This window comes from Oryctolagus cuniculus, chromosome 3 (genome assembly GCF_051225735.1).
Source record: "Oryctolagus cuniculus isolate XC-2025 breed Fujian yellow rabbit chromosome 3, ASM5122573v1, whole genome shotgun sequence".
In the NCBI taxonomy this organism is placed as follows: domain Eukaryota; kingdom Metazoa; phylum Chordata; class Mammalia; order Lagomorpha; family Leporidae; genus Oryctolagus; species Oryctolagus cuniculus.
The window spans coordinates 35,491,387-35,502,894 of record NC_142869.1 but is presented as its reverse complement, the minus strand read 5'-3'; the positions used below and the strand labels follow the sequence as shown (position 1 = coordinate 35,502,894).

General features: G+C 40.4%; 1 pseudogene; it reads right to left on the bottom strand.

Moving 5' to 3' along the window:
* Positions 1-4,936: 4,936 nt before the first annotated feature.
* Positions 4,937-5,229, bottom strand: LOC127491838 (acidic leucine-rich nuclear phosphoprotein 32 family member E-like; annotated as a pseudogene).
* Positions 5,230-11,508: the final 6,279 nt, after the last annotated feature.

Here is an 11,508-nt window from a genome sequence, read left to right as displayed (position 1 = left end):
AGTTTGATCAGCTTGGCTAATCACTAATGACTTCACTAGCTTTCAGTATCATGGGTTACATCAGCAATGTGTAGCTGTCCTCAAGTCAGGGGTCATTCTTGGGCTACTCAGTAACTCTCGTTAGTTACTCAGTAACTCTCCCCCAGCTGCAATAGCCAGGGCTGGGCCAGGCTGAAGACAGGAGTGCAAAACTCATGTGGGTGTCCCATGCAGGTGGCAAGAGCCCAAGCAGTCCAACTATGTTCAGCTGACTTTCAGAATGCACAAGCAGGAAGCTGGATCAGAAGCAGAGTAGCTGGGACTCAAACTGGCAATCTGATACAGGATATAGCCATCCCAGTGGCTTAATCCACTGAACAACAATGTCCCCAGTAGGCTTCTTGTCCAGCATATGCTAGTCATGGTCTACACCACCATTTTGCAAAAGCCAAACTTTTATTGGATACTTGGCAAATTGGTAGCTATTTTTGCTTGTTGTTAAGTTACCCAAGTCTTGTGAGACATGTTGAAGTCCACTAATAGTCCATTTATTCTTTATATATATTCCAGTTATATAAAGAAGAGCTTGAAGATCATTGCTAAAAGTTGTAACAAAATGTATTACCAAGAGTACATAACCCTGAAGGAAAATACTAGTTAAATGAAGCTTTCCTGACAGTATTGAAATAAAAGTTACATTTATTATTATTCATATGTACATGTGGTAAAGTATTAATGTCTTTCTCAAATAATTTTATACAAAAGAATCATACCTTTAAACTCAGTCTTTCAAAGCTTCCATCATGAATCCATGGATAGTGTCTAAAATTATAGCATGTAAAATAAATGAAATACTATCAGATAGCATTGAAGTTAGATGGCTTCAGCATTCAATATTAATAGGATTTTCAGATTTGCTGCTTATAGTACTAGACAATTACAGCTAAAGGAAATTATTAATTTGAGTTTGACTAAGCAAGAGTAGAATTGTTCTTATTTCTTACATGATGATGGAAATTAATAGTTATTTAACAATCAAGGAAAGGCTCATATTTCCATGTTAAGACGTAGAAGTACTTTCTCACGAGGAAAGCATAAATTTAGCTTAGATTGGAAAAATTCATTTTCATAAATAACCAAATAGGAAACAGTGTTTTTTTCTTAATTCGAAGTATTAAATTTCCAAACTCTATGTATGAATTACTCTAGATCACTAGGAAGGACTGGGCTACCTTTTTTGATTGCTCTCAAATGCTTCTTTACCTTTTCCCTTGTTAAAAATCTTCCAGCAGTTTAGCTGGCAGGAGACACAGGTAGAAGCATGGATGCTGGAAAAAAAAGGATCTAGGAGGTCTTTATGTTTCTGCTTCTCAGCACCTCCCCGTGGCCTCCCCCAGGTTGTGTTTTCCGGCAGGGGTACAATTCCTCCTTTGAGTTCCACAGCCATCTATGGACAGCCCCTCTCTCCGGACTCCCAGTTGCTGACAGGCTGTCCCTGTTAGAGCTCCTGCCAGGCACCCCAACTTCTGGGTTCCACAAACCCTATCTCCTCCCTGCATCAGAGCAGCCCTGGAAAAATAGGCAGTTTCCTGCTGTGGCTAACCTCCGAGTTGTCTTCCCATATCCTGTTTGGCTTCTCAGTTCCTCCGTTAATAATGTAATTGATTTCTTTTATTCAATCCTATTGTTTCAGATAGGGTGGGTTTTTAGTTTTTCTGGCTGGACTTCAAATCATACGTTGCTTCCCCATTTGTCATTCATGGGATACTAGAATAGTATGTCTGGACAAGAAGCAAACACAAAGCCCACTACTTTGGATCAACATATATCAAGGAGGCGATATTTTATACATATATACATACATGATGTTTCATTTAAATTTGCCTTATATGATTTACTCCAATATCTTTCTATTGGATTCTTCCCAATCTTCACTAGGAAACCTGAGAGTTTACTATCCTTAATCTATCACAAATCCTGAAAGATCTCACAAAACTGTCTTTTCTTCTCATCTATGTTGCCTTAATCTTTTGGGAAGCCCTTGTCGTATGTAATCTTTCAACCTCATTTCCTGCCTCTCTGCTTACTCAGAAATGCTCCAGGAACCAATCTGGCTTCCCCTTACCTAAAACACACAAGTCTTAGTCTTGTCTTGTGGGTAAGAATTTTCTGTTCCGTTTCCTCTAGGTTCTTCCCAAAGTTACTCCCTCTGCTCTTATTTTTACCTTTCATTTCACTTTATCACAATATGTAAAGATTTTAAGTATTTGGTTAGTCATTCACAATCTGCTTTCCTTACCAGAGTCTAAGATTCATAATCACTTTGTATGCAGTGCATTTTAGGTGCTAAATAAAAACTTGTGTAGAATGGGTGACAGATTGAATGGATTGAGCAGAGGCTCTTGTCTATCTCTCTGCATGTTCAATCATGGTTTTTTTTTTTGCTTAAAATAGCTTTGTGGTTTCCAATTTTTCTGTACTAATCCTAATGTTTGGCAATTTTTTTCTTCAAGATTGACAGCTGTGGCAAGAATAAGGATTCACAATACTATGTTTAAATTGAAACCTCAGGAATAGGTAGGAGAATGAGCTCCTTTCCAGAATTTCTCATCCCAATGAGATTTTAAAGCTTTGAGCAAATGTTGGCCAAATATTGCTTTAAGTCCAATTATCAGGCAAACAGGGAAGTGGAGAAAGTGCTGGACTGAACCCGGGGATTTGGGTACCAAGCCTTAAATCTGACCTCCATGAACCAAAGTGATCTGGGCCACGTGCTTCTCCAGTACTTGGTTTCTTCGTCTATAAAATGTGGGGATCGAAGTACAACATCTCCAAAGCCTTATTCAACTCTGTAATTCTAGGATTCTCAGGTACTGTATATGTGCAGCTTTATTTTTTCTTTATCAAAGGAAATAATATGTGGATTGTGAAATATAATAAAATCTTATTATTAGTTTTGCTATCTGCGTGACACTCTCTTTACAGAGCTAGTTACACATGGGCTTCCCAATTGTTGATGACAATAATGTGTAGTTGCTAAGTATCATTTGCATTGTCTCCTTTTGAAAGTACTTCCAAGCCTAATAAAAATAAATGGTAACCTGTTAAAGTGAAATGAACACTATGAGAAACAGTGACTTGATCAGCCCTCACCCTGACTGTTGATGAACAACTTAATATGTTATCCCTTTTAGTATTTTTTTTGTTTGTTCTACTTAATACTTTTGGTTGAATACTGTAATCAATACACAATTATTCTTAAGGCTGAAACTTAACTGAAAAGTGATCGCTGTTAAATATAAGAGTGGGAATAAGAGAGGGAAGAGATGTGCAATTCAGGACATGCTCAAGCTCACTTACCTCAAACGGTAGAGTTAGAAACATACCAAGGGACTCCAATTCAATCCCATCAAGGTGGCATGTACCAATGCCATCTCACTAGTCCCAGTGATTAATTTCTGTTCACAATTGATCATAAGGATAGGACTAAGAACCAAAGGGATCACATAAACAAGACTAGTGTCTGCAAATACTAGCTGATAGAATCAAAAACGGAGAGAACGATCCAACATGGGAAGTGAGATACACAGTAGACCCACAGAATGGCAGATGTCCTAAACAGCACTCTGGCCTCAGAATCAGCCCTTAAGGCATACGGATCTGGCTGAAAAGCCCATGAGAGTATTTCAGGCATGGAAAGCCAAGACACTCTGGGGAAAAAAAAAACTAAATGAAAGATCTCTGCGAGTGAGATCCCAGTGGAAAGAACGGGTCATCAAAGAAGGAGGTACCTTTCTCTGAAGGGAGGAGAGAACTTCCACTTTGACCATGGCCTTGTCTAAATATGATCAGAGTCGGTGAACTCAGGGGGCTTCCATAGCCTTGGCAGCTCATGACAAGAGCCTAGGGTGATTACTGATGCCATAAACAAGAGTGTCAATTTGTTAAGTCAGCAACAGGAGTCACTGTGCACTTATTCCTCATGTAGGATCTCTGTCCTTAGTGTGCTGTACATTGAGACTTAATGCTATAACTAGTACTCAAACAGTATTTTTCACTTTGTGTTTCTGTGTGGGAGCAAACTGTTGAAATCTTTACTTAATGTATGCTAAACTGATATTCTGTATATAAAAAAAAACTGATTCACAAGAGAATTGAAAATGAATCTTGATGTGAATGGAAGGGGAGAGGGAATGGGAAAGGGGAGGGTTGCGGGTGGGAGGGACGTTATTGGGGGAAAGCCATTGTAATCCATAAGCTGTACTTTGGAAATTTATATTCCTTAAATAAAAGTTAAAAAAATATTTAAAAAAAGAAATACTAATAAATGGAGCAAAAGTTGAGGAGGACAATACATTTTGATCACCATGCGCTGTTAGCTTATTGTGTGTTCTACCTAAAAATAGGGTTATTGCCCCATTTTTCAAAGAAGGACAGTGGCATTTCCCTAAGATCATATAGTTGGTAGATGGCAGAGTACTTTGGGACATAGGTCTATCTGGCTCCAATCTACTAGTTCTGCCTGCGATCCATTTATGCTGAAACATGTAGAGCTAAATCTCAGCTCTTTCTCTCTCTACTTTTGACCAAGTTTGCGAACACCAATTTACTTCCTCTTCAACTAAAGAGATATCTATTAGCAGCAGAAGAAGGCCTTAAGGAAAGAACTGAAAGGAAACTCTTGCTGCATCCTTACCCCACTTCAGGGGCTATCCTTGGATAACCAAGCTTGTTGGAGAACATCCTCTGACCATGGTACTGGCCCCCTTTATAACGGTCTGTCCTTGATCCATAGTGGTAAAAGAACTTGGTGCTTTCCTGAGTAGAGTCTATCATGATATTCAGAATGCAGGAAAATATCTAATAATCATATTTCAAGGCAACATCATCAGAAGTTTTCTTGATTTGGTTTGGCTTTTTTAAAATTTTTAAAAAGTTTTATTCATTTATTTGAAAGTTAGATTTTGTTTCCACTCAGATTGAGGTAGGTAAGACTTGGGCATTTCTCTGCCAGGACTTCCAAACCTCCAGAAATTATGTTGTCACTAAGTTCCAGCTTTTGAAGTTTATTTAAGCTGGGAAGCTGGGCCAAAGAACTGAGTTCCACATTCGCCATTCTCAGAAACTCCAGTTCTTTAAAAGTATCATTCAGACCTTCAATTTCCCCAGTGGCACAAAGGCAATTATCAAGGACTAACTCTGTCACCTCCTCGGGGCTCTGTTCCTTAACTCCAGGTTAATCTCCTTCATCTCCACGTCCTCCTGCTGCTCTTCTCCAATTACTCTCCTCCCTACCCCTTTCCTGCCTTTCCCACTACCCCCAACCTTAAATTTTTTTTAAAGATTTGGAAATGAATGAAAAGAAATGCAAATGTAAATACCTACTACTACCAGATAGGAGTGAAGGAGAAAGAAAAGAATAGCAAATGGAGTCCAAGGAGTTGGGACTCTAACTCAGCTGCTGTCCACACACCTGCACGTGCACACACATGCATGCACACACACACACACACACACACACACTGAGCCGCAGTTCCTTCCCCTTCAATGGCTGCTCAGAGACTTTTAAGTTGGCTTCTCAAATGATTTGAATACCACTCTGCAAAGTATTGATAATACTGAGTTGAACCTTTTAATTATTTTTCCTATAGTTTTAAAGCATTGTGGATATGGCATTTAATTGAAATATACCAGGCAGCTGGAAAAATATTTTAAACTAAATTGATACTAAAATTAACTTGCTTTCAAGTGGATGTCCATTAAAAATACAAAATATTTGGGATAAGTGTGAGTGTTTGTTTCCTTATATGGCTACTAAATAAAGTTCACTGAGTAGACGAGTGCATTTCCCTTTTTGACATTGAGGCTGCATGTTCAAGGCAATTGCTTTTTTAACTTCAATTATCTAAAATTTTGTTTGAATATTTGTATGTCTTTAAAGTGTCGTTATACTAAAATTATGCTTCAATACTGGGACACATTTAAATCACTGAGTATAGTTTTTCTGCTGCTTTATTAGTTTAAAAGGTATGCTTTATGTTTTAAAGTAAAAGTGAAGTTATTTGTGGAGAAACTAAAAAAGTTGCACAACTGACTGAAATATAAACACTTGGGGAAGATTAGTGGAGGGATTGGAATCTTCCAAAAGACTTTCACATTTTCCTCCTATTTTCCAAAATTGAAATGCCCTGTTATAATCCCTAAGCATTCTCATTGCATACTACGCCAGATTATAAAATACTAATTTTTAAAATGAAATATATATATTGACTTTCTTATAAATCATCATATTGTGCAATCAAAATTAAGAGTTCTTTGGTTTAAAAACAACACCAAAAGTTTTGTGGGTGGTATTTTTATGCAAACAGGTAAGGGTAGGTTTTATATTTTGTAGACATTTTTGGTTCTACTTTAATGCTCTTTGTATGGCAGTTATGTAGGTAGTGTGTTAAGTTTCTCAAGAATCTCTCCTTAAAAACTTTGAAGTTAATATTTTTGTGCAACTGTGTTTTGAATAAAGTCATGACAGTGTTAAAAAATACAGTAAATACAGTATTCCCGGTCCTTCTTTTAATGTTTCTATTCCGTTTTTTCTGTGACTGCTATAACTTAAAAGTTTTTGAAATGGAATTGCTTCAAATAAACTGAAGATTTGTTATAAAAAAAAAGAAGAAAGAAAGAGTCACAGAGAGAAGGAGAGACAAAGAGATCTTCCTCCTGCTGGTTCACTCCCCAAATAGCTGCAATGGTTGGGGCTGAGCCAGGCCAAAGCCAGGAGCCAGGAGTTTCTTCTGGGTCTCCCATGTGGGTGCAGGCATCGAAGCCATTTTCTACTACTTTCCTAGGCACTGAGCTGGGTCAGGAGTGGAGCAGCCGGGACTCGAACAGGCACTTAAAACCTGCTCACCACACTGCTGGCCCCTTTAATTTGCTTTTTAAAGAGACATGCATTTCATGATCCACATCCTTTTCAAGAAAACAAATCGAAGGAGGGCATTGATATCGCTAGGACAGAATTCAGCATGAGGAGTGTCTGGATGTATCATTTTGGAGACAATGGAGTGCGACTGACACAGCAAGCATAAAGACAGACCTTCCTCAAAGCTGAGCACTCACAGTCCTGATCGTAGGATGTCCAGTCCAGTTACTTGTGCTTTCAGGGGAGCTAACAAAGAAACCATCATCAAATGAAGGCAGCCAGGAATTTATAGACAAACACCTCTTAAGACGAACCCATTCTTGCCAAGTTAAACAATAACCAAATGTGTTTATTTTAAATATGGAGGGAAAGCATGAGAAATCATCCGCATGTTTCTACTTCTCTTATGAGATCACTCTGGCACCTGCTTTCAGAAGGAAGCAAAGTGACTGCTCCAAAGGCCTTAGAAATAAGTCACACAGCAGACCCATAGAATGGCAGATGTCCTTAGCAGCACTCTGGCCTCAGAGTCAGCCCTTAAGGCACGCGGATCTGGCTGAAAAGCCCATGAGAGTATTACAGGCATGGAAAGCCAAAACACTCTGGAAAAAAACAAAACAAAACAAAACAAAAACCCTACATGAAAGATCTCTGCGAGTGAGATCCCAGTGAAAAGAATGGGTCATCAAAGAAGGAGGTACCTTTCTCTGAAGGGAGGAGAGAACTTCCACTTTGACCATGGCCTTATCTAAATATAATCAGAGTTGGTGAACTCAGGGGGCTTCCATAGCCTTGGCAGCTCATGACAAGAGCCTAGGGTGATTATTGATGCCATAAACAAGAGTGTCAATTTGTTAAGTCAACAACAGGAGTCACTGTGCACTTACTCCTCATGTAGGATCTCTGTCCTTAATGTGCTGTACATTGTGATTTAATACTATAACTGTCACTCCCCCTCTTCGTGGAGGAACGACACAGGACCCTGCGCTGTTCTTTTGTCTGCTCGGCCCTCCCCGGGTTTGCTGCTGGTTCTTCCCGGGTTGGCTACTATCCCTTCCACCTCCGTGGAAGGGCAGTTCCCCCTGGCCACATTCCCCACTTCCGCAGGGGAGCAGCACACCGCCGGCCGGCTTTCTCGGGGGCTGCACAGGTGCTCCTTCAGCTAGATGTTCCCCTTAGATGTTCCTGGTGCATGCCGTCTCTCTCCTCCTTTATAGTCCTCCTCTGCCAATCCCAACTCGGCTGCCCACACGCCGAGTACGCTGCTCTCCAATCAGGAGCAAGTCCTACAGTTTATTGGTTGAACTGGAGGCAGCTGTGCGGAAGCTGTTTACTTCTCTCCCAGCGCCATATTGGGGGAGAGCAGATGCATAGAATAAGTCTTAATTCCAGTAACTCAGTCCAGTCCGGGCTGCTCCCCACAATAACTAGGACTCAAACAGTATTTTTCACTTTGTGTTTCTATGTGGGTGCAAACTGTTGAAATCTTTACTTAATATATGCTAAACTGATCTTCTGTTTATAAAGAGAATTGAAAATGAATCTTGATGTGAATGGAAGGGGGGAGGGAGAGGGAAAGGGGAGGGTTGTGGGTGGGAGGGAAGTTATGGGGTGGGAAGCCATTGTAATCCATAAGCTGTACTTTCGAAATTTATATTCATTAAATAAAATTTTTTAAAAAGAAATAAGTCAATTAATTTTTGTGATAAATAGCGCTTATTATAATTCCTCAAAATTGAAATTATTTGCTGTTTTTTAAAAGGTTACTTATTTATTTGAGTTACAGAGAAAAGGGGAGAGACAGAAAAGTCTCCCATTTTCTGGTTTACTCCACAAATGGATGCATTAGCTAGAGCTGGGCTGATCCAAAGCTAGGAGCTACTTCTGGGTCTCCCACGTGAGTGCAGGGGCCCAAGCCCTTAGGCCATCTTCCACTGCTTTCCCAGGCCATCAGCAAAGAGCTGGATTGAAACAGGAGCAGCTGGGGCGGGGTGCTGTGGGTTAAGCTGCTGACTGCAGTGCTGGCATCCCAGATGCACCCTGGTTCGAGACCCAGCTGCTCCACTTCCGATCAAGCAAAGTAGCAGAAGATGACCCAAGTCTTTGGGCCCCTGCACCCATGTGGGAGACCCAGAAGAAGCTCCTCATTCCTGGCTTCGGATTGGCGTAGCTCCAACTGTTGTGACCAACTGGGGAGTGAACCAGTGGATGAAAGACCTCTGTGTGTGTGTGTGTGTGTCCTTCTCTCTCAGAAGGAAGAGAGATGTAACTCTGACTTTCAAATAAATAAATATTGAAAAAAAAAAAAGAAAGAGGAGCAGCTGGGACAAGAACTGGCTCCCATGTGGGATTCCCGTACCGTAGCTGTAGGCTTAGCCGGCCTCTATTTGCTGTTTTAACAGTGTACAACATCAGAATGGATGACTGGTCATCTATAGATGTAAAATTATCAATTTTTCTTCAGTATGCATCTAAAAGAATGGTATCTGACACTTTAGTTGCACTTCCCTCATGGGAGGCAGTTTAATAATATTGGTCAATAAGTATTGTTTTCTGTGGATTACATGTTTTCACTGTCTATTCCAAAGCTTGCTAAGATGTTGGATAACAAATGGGAAAATATCACATCACAGGCATTATTTATCCATCCAGCAGGCAAAACAAGAAAATAAAACCTAGGCCTAGAATCCTCTGGTGTTACTCAATCAAGGCAAATTATTTATTGTCTTCTGCCCAGGAAGTCCTGTGGGGCATGAAATATTGATTTAGGAATTTTTTGGGCATGAATGACTGTGTGTTGCAACTCTGTTCCTTTATATCATTTCCTAATATATGATAAATTATTTCTGTGCATGCTGTGATGAGGGTGAATAACAACTTTAACCTGCCTATTTAGTAAATATGACAGAAACACTACCCTCTTTTCAGAATTCCTAAGTTGAAGCCATAAAATTTCACTACCTGGTGTGCAGGAATACACAATGCATTGTTCACATCAGTGTCCAGCCTCATCTCTTCCATCATTTCACAAATGCACAGCCTCTGTTATTTCCCAGTCTCCTGCAGTAGGTGAACCTGGGTGTTTTTCATGTTCACCTGGGAATTTTCAAAGCCAGGCCCAGGGGAAGGGTGAAAATCGGGCTGCCAAGGAGTTTGTGAAAAGGAACAGGAACAGGAACTGTTCATTACCTGAGCAGAAGATGAGTCTGCAGCAACTATGAGGGAAAAGGCCAGGTATGTGTGTTGGGGGGAACAGCCATGAAGAAAAAAGAATAGCAGAATAAGTTTTCATCAGTTGAGGAGCTTTGCTGTTTCTTTCTGCATGTCCATATAACACACAGAAGGAAAAGCGAGGGTCACACATGAACTTGTTTGATCTGCTCATTTGGTCCTTCTCCTGTCTGGGTTCTCAAACAGGCTCTGCTACTTTCTAAGAATGTGACCTTAAGCAAATTGCTTCACCTTTTTTGATGTCGGTTCCCCATTTCTAAAAGGAGGATGAAGTACTTCCTTTGGGGAGAGCTCGCCTGGCATTACAGGCTGCACTGAGCCACACAGAACCAGTACGAGGACATGGCCCTGGAGCACAGGTTGTGAGTCTTGCTTGCAATCTGGCCTCAGTAGAGTGTTCCTTGGATCTTCTGATTTTAAGAGAAAATCAATTCTGTCTGGTTTATTTAAGTCAGTTTGTGTTAGATATGCAACTAAATTATACCGATTAATATACATTTTCTTGAAATTGATTTGGAATACATTATTTTCTTTATTGACATTGACCTTATACAAAGCCCTATAGACACAGAAAAGAACCAATATATACTGAGTATGTGAATGAACTAAAATTTAGAAAAACTAGTTAAAACACATCATGTCATCCTAGGCCATTAAAGTTCTATTTCAGTGTGTCTTGACATAGGAGCAAATCCTTTTGTAGGGAAACAGATGATGTAGCCTTGAGGATTTTATAAACTTTATTTATGGGGAGGGGAAAGAGGGGGGGAGGGAGGGAGGGGGGGAGAGAGAGAGAGAGAGAGATTTTCTATTGCTGGTTCACTTCCCAAATGTTCACAATGCCCAGAGTTGGAGGAAGAAGCCAGGAACTCCATCCTGATCTCCCACTTGGGTAGCAGGAGCCAAAGCACTTGGGACATTTTCTTCTGCCTTCCCAGGTGCATTAGCAGGCAGCTGGATCATAAATGGAGTAGCCTGGACTTGAACCAGTCCTCTGATACAGGATGCCAGGCAAAAGTAGGGATAGGACTTCCTGAATCACAATTTTTGCCCAAGCCCTGAGGATCTTGTGGGGTGAACTGGTTTGGCAAGCAAACTGCTTTCCGAGAAATCAGAGCTCCAATTTTGGATACCTGGGTTGCTTTCCACAGAACTAACTCCATGACCTGGTAAGTCCCTTCACGTCCCTGAGAACGGTTCTGTATGCCAAGATTTACCTTACAGGGTTGAAGTTCAGCTGTTGTTCACGGAGCTCATTTAGGCGAGGAAGCATACAAATGTTGCTTATTAAATTCCACCCCTCCTGGCCTGGCTCTTTCACTTTGGAAACAGATTCACACTTGCTAAATCATCAGCCTAAAGGTGTTTAAGGAGTTGTT